Raw genomic sequence first — 16,827 nt, forward strand, 5'->3', positions numbered from 1 at the left:
GGTTGTGAGCAGGGCGAGCGGCTGGAATGAGAAGACAGTAGCTGGAATATTTGAATGATTTCTCTTCCCCAGCCCACGTTTCCCATCTATGTCTTTAGCTATGAAACTGGCTGTTGTTGACATTTCCAAGCGCTTTAACCACTTATGCTAATCTGCAGTGCTAGCAATGAATGCCAGGAGATACAAGCATATCCTAGGAGACACACAGCTCCAATAACCTGTTTGCTTAATTTTAGCCTATACTAATTTTTCAGACATTTCACACCTGTATCTTTAAGTTTTATTCTTCTACTGCTTGCAATAAATCTAATTCTTCTAATGCAAACTGAACTAATTTATAAGCAAGCTTGATTTCTTGGAAACTTGCAGGTTTTGTCACTGGGGATCAAAAAGGACCAGTTCTAACTATACCACAGAAGGAAAGTGGTGGCTCCAGGCAGACATCCTTTCCAAATGAGCTGGGATTTCCATCAGAATACAATGCAAACACTGGATCAAAATTACAAGTTGTAGTTTGTACAACAGGTCTTGCAAGCAGTTACTGAATGATAGAATAAGGTCTGACACAATGAAGGAACAGTTAAAATAAAGCACTGTAGCCTGCTTCTGAAATCACTTGATACACTTAAAATAAGTATGGGTTAGCTGACAGGCAACATAGATAGTAGTTGTTTCCAGAAAGCTAAAGTTTAAGTAGTTGCTACCCCTACAGGTGGTGGACACTGGATTGGCAGAAATAAAAATCTGTGGATCTGTCCATCTTCTAGAGATAGCGAGCAATGGTTTAAAAAAGAAACCCCACAAACAAATCCAAGCAAAACTCCCCCCATATATTAGCCTTGATCACAGAACTCGTGTCGAAAGACCCACTGACCAATATTGATCTGGCCTACCTCAGCTCTGCTGGGAACTTTTAGCTCGGTGTCAGGAAAATCCTGTGTCCCAAAATTGTTGCCAGAAGTCTTGATCCTGCCTCTGCTGAGATCAATGAGAGCTTTGACATTCAGACTGGAAGAAGGATTAGCATTAAAGTCATGAAGTATGTAATAGAAATAATAACTCTTTGATATCTTTTTGCTAGTTAATTGCAAAGCACTTACTAAACACAATGATCTGTAGGGGAACTAAATCATAGATATGGAAGGCGATGTGGCAAGATTTCCTAGGAAGCCAGGGACAGATTGCAGCTCTTTCAAGTTGTGCTGTGGTGCTTTAATACATTCAACTGTAAAATGTCTGAACGTGTGTCCTTCAAAGTAATTTTCTGCAAAGAATTAACAAAGCAAAGCAAGTCTATCTTTCATCCTATGTTTCTTTAACAAGTGCCTTAACCTATTTCCAGAAGGATTTAGTGTGGATGTTCACACATCCATATTGGTCAATTATTTCTTGGTGTGAAGTATTTTCATGATAATATCCTAGAGCAGAATATCACCTCTCTGAAGCTAGTGCGTTTACAGAGTGTTATAATTTCTGGGTTTATGATATTTTATGTGTTAGTGTTAATAGTCTGAATTGAAAAATGAACAGTGGTCTGATAAAATTGCATATACACCTGTGGGTGATATGGCAAGTAGGGGATAAGTTGAAGAAACAGCTCAGTCTGACCATTTCAGATTTCCCAGTTATTCTGCAACTTCATGAACTGCAGCTGGTCAGCAGTCCTAAATTCCTTTTGGAATAAAACTTACTTTCTTACACTAAGAGTTAACTACATATAGGTGGTGCTACAAAGTTTTCCTTTTTTACATCCTGCACAAATTCAAGGAAGCCTAATGCTAGTAGATATAACAGGGGAGGGTAATGTGAACTGAAATGACAATGGCCAGATGTTGATCTTGCTGCTGTTTTGGAATAATCTTGATTTGAGTTTGTTTAAAAGGTTACTCCATTAAAAAAATGTTGGATCCTCTAAAATAACTGTTTTTAATGCAATCTACTCTAAGACAATGATCTGTGTGTGACTAGTGGACATGTAAGGATACTTACCTGTAGGGTAAAACAGGGGTAAGTTGTCTAATACTGTTTGTATTAGTAACTAAAGGGGATGGGAACAGCAGGAATCTGCCTTATCTGACCTGAAGCAGTACTGACGAAGTCTCTGGATGTTAGTATGGGAGACCATGTGTGCCACAGTTACAGTGCATTTATGATTTATATGTTTAACTATTCAGCAATCCTGTTTATAATAAAACACACCATGTATTATAAATATCTTCTTTCTTCAGATCAGTTTAGATACTCAGAAATCATTCATTTTGGTGAGAAGGTGCAAATAAGCAAAAAGAAAGGCAAATGCAAGCTTTTCTTGCTGATTTACTTCCAGACTCATTCCTTGTAAGTGGAGTGGCATGAAGCATTTATTTTAATTCCCATTGAGGGCCCTGTGAGCACTCACTTCCATTTGCTTCTCTGTCTTTCATGGTGTAGACTTTTTTTCTTCTGTTCTCTAAAAGAAATTTCTGGTAACCAGCAGAACACTAGGCTGCCTTGGGACATTAGACAGATAGGAACTTAACAAAGTTGCTGACTGAATCTTAAATGTGCTAGGGCTGTCTGGGCTTCTCTGAGCCCGTTCCTGCGTAAACCTGTGAAGACGTTCTTATAAACAGGAGCATCAGATGTCTCCAGCTTCCATAGCCAGCCTGCAGAATTTTGATAATTGACAGCAAAGTCTTCATTGTACAGATGACTGTCATGAGTATTCATTTGGTACGCATCTGTCATACACAAGGCTGTTATTTTAAAATAACATAAAAACAAATTTTATTCAAATCATGTGAGATGAGATTAAAACCTGATTGTTCATGTTATGCAGACTAAAGGTAAAAAGCCTTTATTTTCCCTGTGGACCCTTTCCTCCAAACAATCACAGAAAAACAAAAGGGAGTAGTAGTGCTTAATCACCACCCTTGATGGTATTATTCTTGCTATTATAACTACTTCAGGAACATTGAGGAAATATATGCAAGTTTTAAGATGTATGCCTCCTATTTAATTTTGTATACTTCTAAACTGAGTACTGGATTAATTTTAAATTCTACTTCTTAATCTGTTCCTAAGTGGCATGGGGAAACACATCTATGACCTTCTGTGAAGGTGTGCTAAATTCTGAACATCCCTTGGCAGACTTAAATAAAAGTCTTAGATATGCTGGATGTTTTGGTTCATGTTGGGAAACAGGCTGAAAAATGCCGGGAGGACAACCTGATGCTGTTGCATGGTCTGCATTTCAGTGCAGCTTTGCTGAAGCCCAAGGTGTCCCACTGGGGCCGTGCTCCCTTCGCCAGCACAGAGCCTGCCTTCCAGCCCAATGCTCCCTGCAGGCATTTCTCTGCCCTGGAGTTCATCCCATGTCAGGCTATTGGTATATCAGCAAAATCACCACTGTCATGATCACTAAGTGGGAAAAGAAAAGTGGTTGGGGGGAAGGCAAGAAGCAAAAAGGGAAGGCTGTCTTCTGTTTTTAAAAATGACCAGATGACTCTGATGTCCTGTGGGAAGATGTGTTGGACCTTCACACTCCCACTGCAAAGATTTGTTCAATACATGTTCTGCGTTACCATGAAATATTGAAATGTTTGGGTGTAAGGATGGTGGTAACTGAAACTTAGTGATGGAGCCACCCAGATAAGTTTTAATTTGAAGGAGAGTGCTTTGCTAAGATTTTCAGTTCTTCAGTAAGAATGTCCATTGTGCAAGAGGAGAAACAGTACGCTGAAATTGTACCCTTTAAAAGCAGTAGACTTGTTTGGGCTTTTTTTTTTTTTCCCCCAGTATTAAAATAAAGACAAGAAAACTGGCTTCAAAACATATTCCTAATGCTTAAGCCATTCTCTGGAATATATAAATGTTTAGACTGAGGGGGGAAATGGGGAGTAGATGAAGAGATTACTAAAAAATATTATTTTCTAAGGTCGACTGTTACTGTAACACAGCTTAGCCATACAACCATCGAAAAGTTTTATAATCTATGACAATATTTGAAGTTACTAATGATCAATATTCACAGCGAGCCATTAGTTTACTTCAGTATCCAATAATTTAAAATGTCAAACAAATTTGTTCTTTATCTAACATGGACCGATAAGAAAATATTATTCACTTACGCCATTCAAAACAGGTTGGATTACTTGGCTAATTTTAGAACACGCCTTACCACACTGAAAGCCTGGCCAGAAGAATGAACCCTTTTCATGAACTTCGGTCCAAATATTGATGGAAGTAACGTGCATTTAAATACCTGTTTGAAATGGGCAAGGTTATACCTCTACAGAGAAGGAACTGCAGCTGAGTGGTAAAATTGTGACTGAATCTCAGTCCGGCAGCTCCAATTGAGATGAACTTACCTGACACTCCTGCAATGTCAGTGTACTTGTCTCTAAAATTGAAAATACAAGGAGGTTGTCATCTGACTGTCCTATTTCTGTATAAAGACTTTTTAAAACTTTCTCTGAAGCTTTCAAATTAGGCCTCAGCTAAGCAAAAACTTATTTTTTTTCTTTGCTGGCACTCGACTTCCTAGAAATGATAATTCTATTATTTTTTGTGTGGGTGAGGATGGTTTTATGGTTTATGTTCTTGTGGTGATGCTTTGGTTTGTGTTTTGTTGGGATCATGGTTCTGGTTTTTTTTATTTATTTATTACTTTTTTTTTGGTGAGTGTTTGATTTTGGTGTGTTTGGTTTTGTTTTGGTCTTATTTTTTGGAAAACCACAAGTTCACACAACTCATCAGAAAACTTGTCTTCCTACTGTGTATGGACTGAGTTCACTTGAATTCAGGGTTACTTATACTGTGATGCCTTTTGGAATGACAGTGAAATTATTTCTGAAAACCATCTGATACCCCTTGCATGACCTATGCTGAAGAACAAGCGAAGTGGGTGATCCTTCTAATGAGCCTTAATATAGCTGTGCATCTTCGGCAAAAGATAGCTAGGAAGTTTCTTTCCTGTACTAAAAAGAAACATTGAATACTACTACTATTTTGTTTTACTTCAAGTGGAGTGAAGGATTAGATCAATTTGGCAGCCATGCTAAGGATTTGCTGTGTGTTGTGGTAACAACTTAAAAAATTCAGGCTCTAAAATATCATTAAAACTGGGATTAATCAGGATTAACACACATTGGGGGGTGGAGAATGCATTATTAAGTCTCCCTGTCACCTTCACAGATTTCAGGGCCATGTTTGACATGAAAATAAATACCTCATGGATTCCTCCAAGTTTCAATAGCTACATTATTATTGATCCAATATAGACATCCTCTTTACAAGAAAAGCATTTTAAACAAGTTTATATTTACCAAAGCAGTACATCCTTGGGTTATTTTGGGTTTGTTTTTAATTTGCTTGTCCCCTGACCCTCTTGCTTATTTCCTCTGGCAATAGCTATTCCTAGCCTACAAATGTGCTCTGAACCCAGAGGAACTCTGATGTTAACTATGATTTCAGAAGTGCAAAACTATGATACTGAATAGCCTAAAGTCAAGAAAGACTAGATGTTAAGCTTTTTTCTCAGGGCCAGTAGTAACAGCAGTTTGATATAATATATACAAACTAGAGGAATATTTTTTGGCAAATATTCTTTTTAGCTTTTCCTGTTTCCTAGTGACACAGTTGGAAGCAGGAAACTCTTTCCGAGTTTTGAGCTGCAGTAGTCCAAAGGATATCCTTGTCTCTCTCCACCTCTATAAATAAAGTGGGAGAACTTTTACCCTGCCTCTAAAAATCATTATGTGTAACTTCTAGGTTGTTTACAAGAAGAGTCAGAGCTGTTCGTAACTATTTGCTTTGTTTGCAGCTAATGAGATTTGAAGTCTCACACCCCCAATGCTACTTTGTGAGGTTTCTGACAGTATTAGGTCCTGTCCCAGCCACACACATGGAGCCTGGGCACTTAATTATTTACTTCAGTTATATAATTCTACCTGCAAAGGAAGAACAGATTTTGGTTAAAAGGGGAAAACTTATTTTATTTTATAGTTGGACAATTTTGGGGCATTTTTCTTTCCTCTTCCACTTGGTAAATTTTCCAGAATATATCGTATCTAAATGTGACCCAATATTTGTATTGATATGATGAGCTGAAATGGCATTTGCCTACCTTGTTCAGTGAAGCACAATGAAGCGCCTTTAGAATAGTCTAACTTTGGTTTATGCTTTCAGTTTTTTCAGAGATTTATTTCTAGAACATCTGCTTAATCACTCAGCCAGTTTGCTACAAGTCTGCACCAAAGTGAGTGGAAATGTGTGGTTTTGAGGAGGAGCAGTATCAGCTCGTGTGTAGCTGCCTGAATATCAGGTTCCCGATTCCAGCAGGAAAATGTTGGAATGGTCAGACAGGAATCACAAGAATGAAAAGGGGATGTAGGCCTTCACATGGAAACTCAAGAAGCTCAATCTGTTCACTTTATTGTCTTCAGGTTAAAGGTATTTTTTTCCCTATTCTATAACAAATAGGGTCTTGAAAATAGGTAACTCTCCTATTGATTAATTAAAAGTAGAAAAAAGTTCAATGTCTGCAGTAAGAAGCTAATCAAATTCTTATAGAGACAAGGTGCAGATTATGTAGAAATAGCAGTAATTAACCTTTATGCTGAATTAGTAAAGACCACAGTAGATTTTCCATTGCCAGAAATCCATAAATCAAAGCTGGATAACTTCTTTTCTGAATGGTTATTTATATTTTATTTCTATTTAGGAAGTAATTCAGGAAAGTCCTAGGGTTTCTTTTATGCAGGAGACCAAGCTGTCAGAGCACCCATTGGATCTCTGATTACTAATAAGTATTCTGCTCCTTTGTCAAGATTTAGTGGGTAAAAGCCTAGCTATGCGAGTTCAGTGGAAATACTGTGACTAATTTAAATTATACCATAACTTTGGAATATTTTATTTGCTTGGGTTATCGAAATAGGCAGTACTAATTGTGGCTTATGTATTGGGATTATGAATTATTACGATTTAAGTGATGGTATAGTCATGAGATGAAAGCAGGGTTTTACTCCTCTGCAAACAGGGAAGCAGGAGGCTGCATTCAGCCGTGCTGCTGACCATGGCTCACAGGCTGTACATGATCCGGAACATCCATCCAGTGCGTTCAAGACGGGAAGTGTCAATGGCAGCATCAGCAGATGGAGCTCCCTGACTTTTGTAGCTTCTCTAGAAATTCAGAGCTTGCCTGTTACCTCAACCTAGTAGCAGTTCCCAAGTGCAATGGTACTGAAGGTACCATAGGCTGGAAATTTGTGCTGTCAAATTTTCCATCACTCCTCCCATTGAGGAGTGATTGTACCTTTCCAGTCAGCATAGACAAGGCTGGGTCCATCAACACAGCATAACTGCTATCTCTGGGAGGAATAAGGTTCCTGCTGGTACTTTAGTGTTGTGCCACCTGCTGAGATAAGATGGAGGAACAAATCTCTGAATCGTCGATCGCTAATTTAGACCATCAACTTTGACTTTCCTACCTGCAGAGAAGGGTGATTTTACTCACTCTGTTGTCAGGATCTAACGAAAGACAGTTAGAGAAGGAGAGAAATCAGAGATTTGTTTGCAGTTTCTTGTACAAAGGGATCTAAGAGAGCAGAAAAGGAGCAAGGAAATAAATTAATATATTCAGAAGGAATTTGTGTTAACTGACAGACCAAGAATCATGCAAACAAACCAAAACTGGGTAAAACCCCAACATGTAATTGCTTTAACTGTTCCCTCCCTGTTTTCTACCTGCTCCTAACACATGTCGGGGGAACACAAGAACTTCCATCCACCCCTTCTCTGAGGACCTCTGTGGCCCCAGACACACACTTAAGCTGACTCACTCTTAGTTTTTACTAAGGGCTGAGAATACTGTAATCCTCTCTGTCTGGAAAAAAAAAGGAGTAATCTTTCCAGGGAAGATTCATGTTAGTAGCCTCTTTCCACTAGGACTGTACTGCTTCACTATCTGACAGGCTGTCCCTCAATATCCCAGTCAGATGTCTGGTTTTCCACCACTTGGTACTTTCACCAGGGAGATTTTTACCTCTCCGTGCAGTTGCAAGGCAGGAGGAGGAAGAGCTGGGAACCCCCACAGAGATGGAGGATGAGGGTCCCCTACATTCTTTCTCTCTTTTCTTATTTTTATTCCCCACTCCCCACAAGATGGGGCAGTTCTTTGGGGTCCATTGTTTTCAGCTTCTGAGCACACTATGTGATGCTGCTCCTATGCTGCTTTGCAAGACCTGCACCTACTGAAGGGCCCCAACTCTGTTTGGGGCCCCTTGTGTCAGGCAGTGTACAAAGACCTATGAAGGAATGGCTTTGCCTAAAGAGATTTAATTTAAAAAATGCCAGTGGAAGAGTAATGGAAGAAAGGAAAACTGAGACACGTAGCATGATCTACCCCTGTTCAAACTGGGAAACCAATTCAGCCTAGTGGCTTCTCTAAAACACTGTCATTACGATTGACTAAAAAACAAAGTAAAAGCCTGCTTCAGAAAAGGAGATATGTCAGGTGAGTCTGGTGCTTACTGCTTCTGGTAGGCACACCTAGAATTGTAGATAATATTGCAGGAGATATAGAAGCATGTTTACGTCACTTATTTCTATCCTGTTCACCAGCATGCTGTTCTAAGAGGTTTAGGCTCTGCAATGCTGTTGCAGTGGTGAACATCATGCAGTAAAAATGTCAAGGAGGCATCCCAGTTCCCTGAACAGAGCTTTGTACCCCAAAATCAGGCTTACGGAAAAGACTGATCCGAGTGATGAACCACAGGAGCCAGCTGGTCAAAAAGACTGAAAAAAAATGTATTTTAACCTTTCCCTGGGATTTTGTACCCATTTTGTCCTAGATCTGGAACCCATGAAAAAAAAGAGCAAAATGTTTCTGAAGACAAAACCACAAATGATGAACAGAAGTGGAAAGGGCTATGGCACAGTTGTGACATTCTCATCATTTATTCTGGTTGTTAAAGCAACTCATTTTGGATGCAGAAGGCTTTTTCTTTGCCTGAGGAAACAAAAACCCACCTTGCACTGAACAGTCCGGCTGTTTGTTTATATGGGAAATGAAGACAGCCTCTCCTGTTGAGGCTGTTTCTGGGAAGAAAGAGCTGGGTTTGGCCAGGCTAAAGGCAGGAGAGCAATTTGGTCCTCATTTCTGCCCTCTCAGCTGAAGATAGAGCCTGGGAATGGGGAGACCTATATTAAAGGGGGCTGGGAGATGCTGGTTTGCTTTGTTTCCAGACTGTTGAATATAAAACTATTCTGATAATATGTATACAACTTCCTTCTAGTCCTCTTTCTTCTTGCAGCAGAAGTAGCTATATCCCAAGCAAAAACAATGTTTCATCCTGTCAGACTTGGGTGGAAAGGGGAGGGGAGGATAAAACATGAAAACAATTAAAAATGTTTATTTTTAATAGTGTCTGGCAGTAGTCAAAGTTTTTAAAACTATAAATAAACAAAGGTCATAGTCAACGATGAGAAACATATGCCATACACATGTTTTTGAAAATGTAGATAAAGAAAACAGATAACAAATAGTATTATGTAGGTGGCTCTTTACAGGAGACTCATCAAAACTACCATTACGGTGTTCACTAATACCAGAAAGCAGCTGTGCCCCTTGGCCCAGGGAAGAACGTAAAACCGAGGTGTCTGCGTCCTGTTCCTTGCGTTGTCGCTCTCCTGCAGGATTTCATCTCCTCTTCCCCCTTTTGTCAGTTTGGGGACAGGACTGGCAGGGCCTGGAGAAGGCACGTGTACAGCACAGTGCGCCCGGAGCTTTGCACCAGCCTGCAGCTGCTGCTGTAACAAGTGCAGGATTTAAAAATCTACTCGTATGTGGAAAGTGGGAATCTACGTTCAGTAACTCACAGACGCTAAAGCTCTGGCCAAGAGGACAAAACCTAAATTTCTGGTGTTTGAAAGAAGATGAGGGCAACTGAAGTTTCAACCCCGACCACGAAGCTAGCACAAACCACACTGCGTGGTCAACAGCCCCCCTCTGTCGCTGGGGATGGGTGCAGGAATACGGCTCCAATTATCTGAGCTATTTATGTGCACTTGCTTTTGGCAATCTTGCTTTGGAATGCTGTTTGTAAAAGGTTTCATACTTTTCTATTAAGCTTCTTAAAGGGCCATTATGCATTCACAAAAATCCATATCCATCTGGTAAGGAATGTTTCCTGACTCAATTAACACCGTATGCATACCAATTGCTGCCATTCTGGAGTGTGATTCAGTATTCCAAATGCGCTTGCATATTAAGAGAGGAGGTTAGGAAACAGAGTGGGAAAATGGTACATTTTACACGAAAAGAATAGCTTTTTAGTGATTCTCAGGAGCTAGAAGTCTTCATTTAAAAACCAGCACTCACCAGCTTGTTTTGTGGTAGGTTTAGTGTCTGATATTAGTTAATACCTGTACGACACAGAGCTTTACAAATGAGAAACAAATAACTTCAGTGATCTTTGCCGGTTATTTTATTTGCCTGAATATTACCCTTGTTTAAAGTAGTATATTTGTGGGGTTTTAATCAGAGATATTTAATCTGGTTCTAATATTCTTTATCTCACCATTTCAGAGAGCTTTAAAAGGATATATTTTTTTGGTGAAATTTTTTCCATGGTAGGCTTTTTGGATATTAGTGTTTCCAAGTTTTAAGGCAACAGCTACATTTTCAGCATCTAGTCCTGATACCATAAGATTCAGATGTAGGTGGGGCCCTTTAAAAGCAATACTGTTTTCATGAATCATCTGTACTGTGCTTGACAGCAATTTAAGGTTTGCAAATACATATGCTTTTTATTTTCCATGCCTGTAATATGACTGCTTTTAAGTGTTTTGTTTTGTTGTTGTTTTTTTAAGTTAACGTTCGCTGCTGTTGCTGTACATAGTACTGTAGTTACATATACTTTGATTTCTTCTAACACTGAAGGTTTTCCTTTCTAAAAGTACCAAGGCAAATGATACAAGAGGTATAATGCTTCTTAAAAAACAGGATGGTGACTAAAATATTATGGGGGGATGAGTTATTCTTGACGTTTTTATATGAGGAGACCAAGGCAACACTCCAGTTGTCTAAGAATGCATGCTAAGTATAAAAGCAAATTCAAAAACTACTGAAAAATCTAGAAGACGTTGGAAATAGAGGGAAGAAGGCATCTATCTGGCAGAAGAGCTCAGTTTCTAAACCACTTCTAAGTTGAGGAAGACACAAACTCTCCAAAGGAGCTTGAAAGAAATAATATGTAATAGTGACTGACACAATTTCAAGTGGCTTGAAGTGGGAAATGAAACGGAAATACGAATATGTAGACAGAAAATAACAGATGCTACTTTCTGCTTTTAAGGCAACAGGGACAGGAATTTGTTTTGACAGAATGAATTTAAAGAAAGATGGAAGTGTGTTAGAATTTTGTTGGACTGAGTGATTATTGATATTAGCAGAAGTGTTGCACAGCTGTTAGTGGTAACTGGATTTGTTGGCTTTTTGTGTCAGGACTCATATCAATGGACTTTCTAACTTAGCCACAAAATACGAATCTACTTGAATCCTCTACAAAATTTGTTCAAGCCATGGTATAGTTTATTTATACATCAACAGTTTTAAAAAAAATAAAAGTTCTCATTTAGTCTTTATAATTAGTTTTCCCTATGTTTTCAACTGGCCGTTTAAAAACAAGTAAGTTAGAACCACCAGCTATGCACGAAATCTCCTCTAATATTACTGTTGGCAGTCAGAAAGGATTCAACATCACTGAGTGACAAGGACAAAATGTAATAGGCAATGCAACATTTGTCTATCTTAAGCACTTATTGTACAATGAGATTCTTATTTTAATCATTATCTTTCAGATTATAAATTTTTATTTTCCCTTTTCTGCTACAAGTGAGTTAAACAGCAGGCAGTAAAATACAGGTTAGATTAACGTGTCATTTTAATTCACTGGATGCGTGATAGCGGGAAACCCAGCAATTTACTGAATATCCTTGCCATTAAGTTGATTAAGGAGGGAAAGAATAGAGTAATAACTACTTTTATTTTGCATGATTCATATATTGTCACAAGATGGTACAGTCGTACAAATAAGATGCTGATAAACTGGCTTTGATTTGTTGGAGTGCCAGTGAGGTTGCTGGGGGCTAGAGCACCTGACACATAAGCGAGATTTTTGTTCTGCCTGGAGAAGAGGCGGCAAAGGGAGGATCTTAATCCTTCCTTCAATTGTCTAATGGGTAGTTGAAAAGTAGAAGGCAGCTTGACTTTTTTTCCAGAGGAACACAGCAAAAAAAAAAAGAGGGAATAGATACAGTCTACAGCAAGGGAAATTATTTTAAGAGCTAAGGAGGGGAAAAAAAATGTTCTTTGCAGGAGGAATGGCCAAATACTGGAGTGGGGCCCAGAGGCTGTGAAATCCCCATCTGTGTAGTGATTCAAAATGTCACTGGACAAGCCCCGAGCAACCAAACATACTTTTGAAGCTGGTGCTCTTTTAACTGGGGACTTGGATCAGGTGATGTCCACAGCTCCCTTCTGACATAAATCATTCTGGCATTCTCTGACTGTGCTTCAAACCCATACTCCATTAACAACTACTATAAAGTGTGAAGTTACACAAATAGGTATTGCTTTTGCTATTTATGTCTATGACCCTCATCATCTTCCTGACCTCAGAATACACACTTACCATTCATTATATGTCTCTTCTGCAATGAGCAGAGTAGCTAAGCTGCCATCTTTAGAAGTACAAAGGAGGGTGTTAAGAGATCTTCATAATTCAGGAAGGTGTGAAAAAAGTTATTTTGACCTTCTTCATGCAGGGAGATGACAGAGCCAGAAAGCATTTTTGTATGACAAGAAAATAAAGTTTGAAATAGCTTTCTACCCCAAAAAATACTGTTTCAAGGCTGCTAGGGTTTTCTGTGGTTTTCTCTCTCTGATACAAGGCGTGCTGCTAAGTCAGTCAGAATTCTCATGTATCTTAGGAATGAGCGACGTTGAGAAGCACTGGCATGTGTACATCAGCATCCAAAAATATGTCCTCCCATTGCACCTCAAAACCATGTGTGAGAGGAAGAGGGTGGCTCTCCCGGAAAGCCCCACATTCCTGCAGGAATAGATGCCTGGGTCTGTGGGACAGCAGGCAGCTGCCATCCCTGCTGTGCTGCCCCCTCGGCCTTCTGCAGGACAGCGTTTGGTTTTCAGTGCAGTTTTGCAGCAAGAACTTTACCCCTTGTGAGACCTCAGAAGGTACAAAGTTAAAAAAAAAAAAAAAAAAGCTGCTTCTCCTTGGGCTGACCATGCAAAAGTGTTATTCTTCTGCTACTGTGCAAGTAAATAAAACAGCATGAAGAGATGAAGGCTAGAACGTTAAAAAACATGCGCCATTAATTGCATGTCCAAACAATTTCAATCTCTTCTAAGAGGCAGCTGAGGGACTTTGTAACAGTTGGAGTTGCGTTTGGTGGTCATCAGAAATTTGCACTGACATATACTCCCATGTGGGTATGTTTTGGTTTTTTGTGGGTTTTTTTTTTTTTTTTTTTTGTGGGGAGGGAAGTTTATATTATTTGGAAATAACTTTGAAGTATTAATTGGAAAAAAAAACTTGGCTCAGCATTGAGAAACAGCTAATACCCTAGTTTTTTCCTCCAAATATTACTTATTTCACTGTTGCTAGTGTTGTGATAATTATTCCACTCCCCACTAATAGCTTACTATTATTTGTGTATAACTTCAGAGCTACATTCTCAGTTTCAAACAGAATTTTGTGCCGGTCTCTGCTACAGGACAAGTAAAGCCACTTTTTTTAAAATCAGATGTCTCTAACTTCAAGGATCTTCTTATTTCATTGAAAAAGTTCAGTGCAACTTTTTGGAAACCTGTCACCCTGCAAGGACAGAAGTGTTCAAACCCATTTTGATTTCAGATACAATACTATATTTATAACCACAAATATGATGCAATAATGTAAACGGAGGGAAAACAATGCAATAGTATTTGAGGGTTTCTTATATTATAAATTCCTAACATAAAAACAATATAGAGGTGTTTCTGATTGTGCTGATAGAGAATAGCAAAATGGAAATCCTGTTTTGTCAGTTATTTCTAACACATTGTCCCCCCGGTACATGATTCCCTCCTCTGATTACTGCAGTTCTGAATGACTCAGTTTCCGCATTTCCTTAAAAGATTACTCAGTCTGTTAAATAGGTTCAGGACCGTTTTGCTGGGAGTCTGTTTCTGCACTCAAGTTTTACCCAATCAGTTCTAGTGATTGGTAAAAATTCTGAACAACTTTGCTTTTATTGTTTTGTTATCTTTGTTCTGATATCGTCAGTGCCATATATGAGCTCATATATCAAGCAGTACTAAACATTATTTGGTCCTTTCTACATTAATGTTGTAGTGTGTTTTTATCCATTCTAGGTTTTTTTTCCTCTATCACCTTTCAAATAATGTCTTTTCACAGAACTCCAAGTGTCCCAGTGGACACCTGTTCTGGATTGTTTTTCTCCCAGTTACTTTACCTACCCTTTTTCCAGGCTGAATCCCTTCTAGGCTTGTTTTTGAATTATTTCATTGCAAAGGCTTACAGACATGGTGCTATGCTGATGTGACAAGTAGCATGAGATAGTCATGATGAGATAACAGTGTTGGGATATCGACGCACTGGAGAAAATGGGGTGAATGATTCATTGTTTCACTGCTGTCAATAAAGGGTCAATGTTCAAAGAACTAAGAGGGCTGATAGAGTGCCAACTTCTGCATAAGAAATAAAACAAAAGCCCTGACCAAAACCTGTTTGTGGTTATTAAAGTTTCCATGGCTCTGTTCCAATACTAACATACAATTTTGAAATCCTGACAAAATTCAAATCGACTTACTTACATTCTGCCTCCCCATACTTCCTATTATTGTATAACACATTTTTGTTACTTAATTGCTGCGCAATGTCCTGTGATGCTAAGCAGGTGCTGCTGCTGTTTTCTGCTTGGGAACATCATTCAAATGCAATGTAAATCTGTCATTTAAGGAACCTCTGTGTCTCTATCCTATGATTCCTTTTTAGAATCATAGAATCATTTAGGTTGGAAAAGAGCTTTAAGATTGTCAAATCCAACCATTAATCCAGGGCTGTCAAGTCCATCACTACACCATGTCCCTAAGCACCACATCTACGTGTTCTTTAAACACTCCCAGGGGTGGCGATTCCACCACCTCCGTAGGCAGCCTGTTCCAGTGCTTCACCACCCTTTCCATGAAGAAGTTTTTGTTACTATCCAATCTAAACCTCCTCTGGTGTAGCTTGAGGCCATTTCCTCTTGTCCCGTCACTTGTTATCTGGGAGAAGAGACCGACCCCCCCCTGCCTGCAGCCCCTGTCAGGCAGCTGTAGAGAGCGATAAGGTCCCCCCTGAGCTGCCTTTTCTCCACATTAAACAAGCCCAGATCCCTCCACCTGCTCCTTATAAGACTCATGCTCCAGACCCTTCACCAGCTCCATTGTCCGTCTCTGGACACCCTCCAGCACCTCAATGCCCCTCCTGCAGTGAGGGCCCAATACTGAACACAGGATTCGAGGTACGGCCCCACCAGCACCGAGTACAGGGGCACCATCACTGCCCTAGTGCTGCTGGCCACGCTCTTTCTGATACAGGCCAGGATGCTGTTGGCCTTCTTGGCCACCTGGTCATGGCGCTGGCTCATGTTCAGTTTGCTTGTCAGCCAGTGCCCCCATGTCCTTTTCTGCCCAGCAGCTTCCCAGCCACCCTTCCCCGAGCCTGTGGGGTTGTTGTGACCCATGTACAGGACCTGGCACTTCTCTTTGTTGAACCTCATGCAATTGGCCTTGGCCCATCGGTCCAGACCACTCTGCAGAGCCTTCCTGCCCTCCAGCAGATCAACGCTCTTGCCCAAGTGCGAAGTTGTTGCTTACATTCATTCAAGCTAATACCATTTTAAGATTTTCTTCCTAAATTTATTTACTTTCCTTTTTAATACTTACACACTCAGCCACAGGATAAAATTTCCCTTTCAAGTACAGTTATAAGCTGATGGTGTATACATGGCTGGACAGACTTACTAAAAAAACCTTAAGATTTCTGATGCACAGAAATAAAAATACAAAGAAAGCAGTCACATATAGTAATTTTCTTAGTTCCCTCATCTAAGAAAATTTATCCTTCACTTCTGTGATTTAATCAAATAACAAAATCAAGAATTTAACTGTAAATAAGTTACTAAAATTAAAAAAATATTTAATGTTTCAAGTGAATCTCTGGTCTTGCTTCTGTCTGCTAGGGAAGTTCATCTGAGAAGGATTTGTAAGTGTTTCTTACGTTCTCCTGGTTGGCTCTGTGGGTAAAAGGAGACCAGCAAACATCACATTCTGGTGGCTGACCAAACCAAGAGAGAAAACTGTAAGCAGAGTATCTTAAAGCGTGTTCCTTCTAATATACGTGTGCAATAACCTTGGGTTAGATTTAAAAAGATTTAAGAGAGATGAAAGGGTCCAAGATCAACTATAAATTAAAAAATCCTTACTCAGTTCTATTTAACAGCATGGGCACCTAAATTCTCTAAGTATCTTTAATATATACCATAAACTCATAATTCTCTTTTTGCACACACCAAAACCCAGCTAAGGAGCTCATGTCCTATCATGAGCTATCTGCTGTCTGAGTCTCCAAAGGCAGCAGAGCTGTAGACACACAGTTTGTTTAAAACTGGCAGTTTTGGAACCCAAATATGGTGCAGTGTTGGCTGCTTTTCAATTTGCAGTGCCACAGCTTTTTTTCTTTTGATTTTACAAGGAAATCTGGGATTACATGGCCTTCC

This window comes from Falco biarmicus, chromosome 9 (assembly GCF_023638135.1).
Source record: "Falco biarmicus isolate bFalBia1 chromosome 9, bFalBia1.pri, whole genome shotgun sequence".
Lineage (NCBI taxonomy): Eukaryota > Metazoa > Chordata > Aves > Falconiformes > Falconidae > Falco > Falco biarmicus.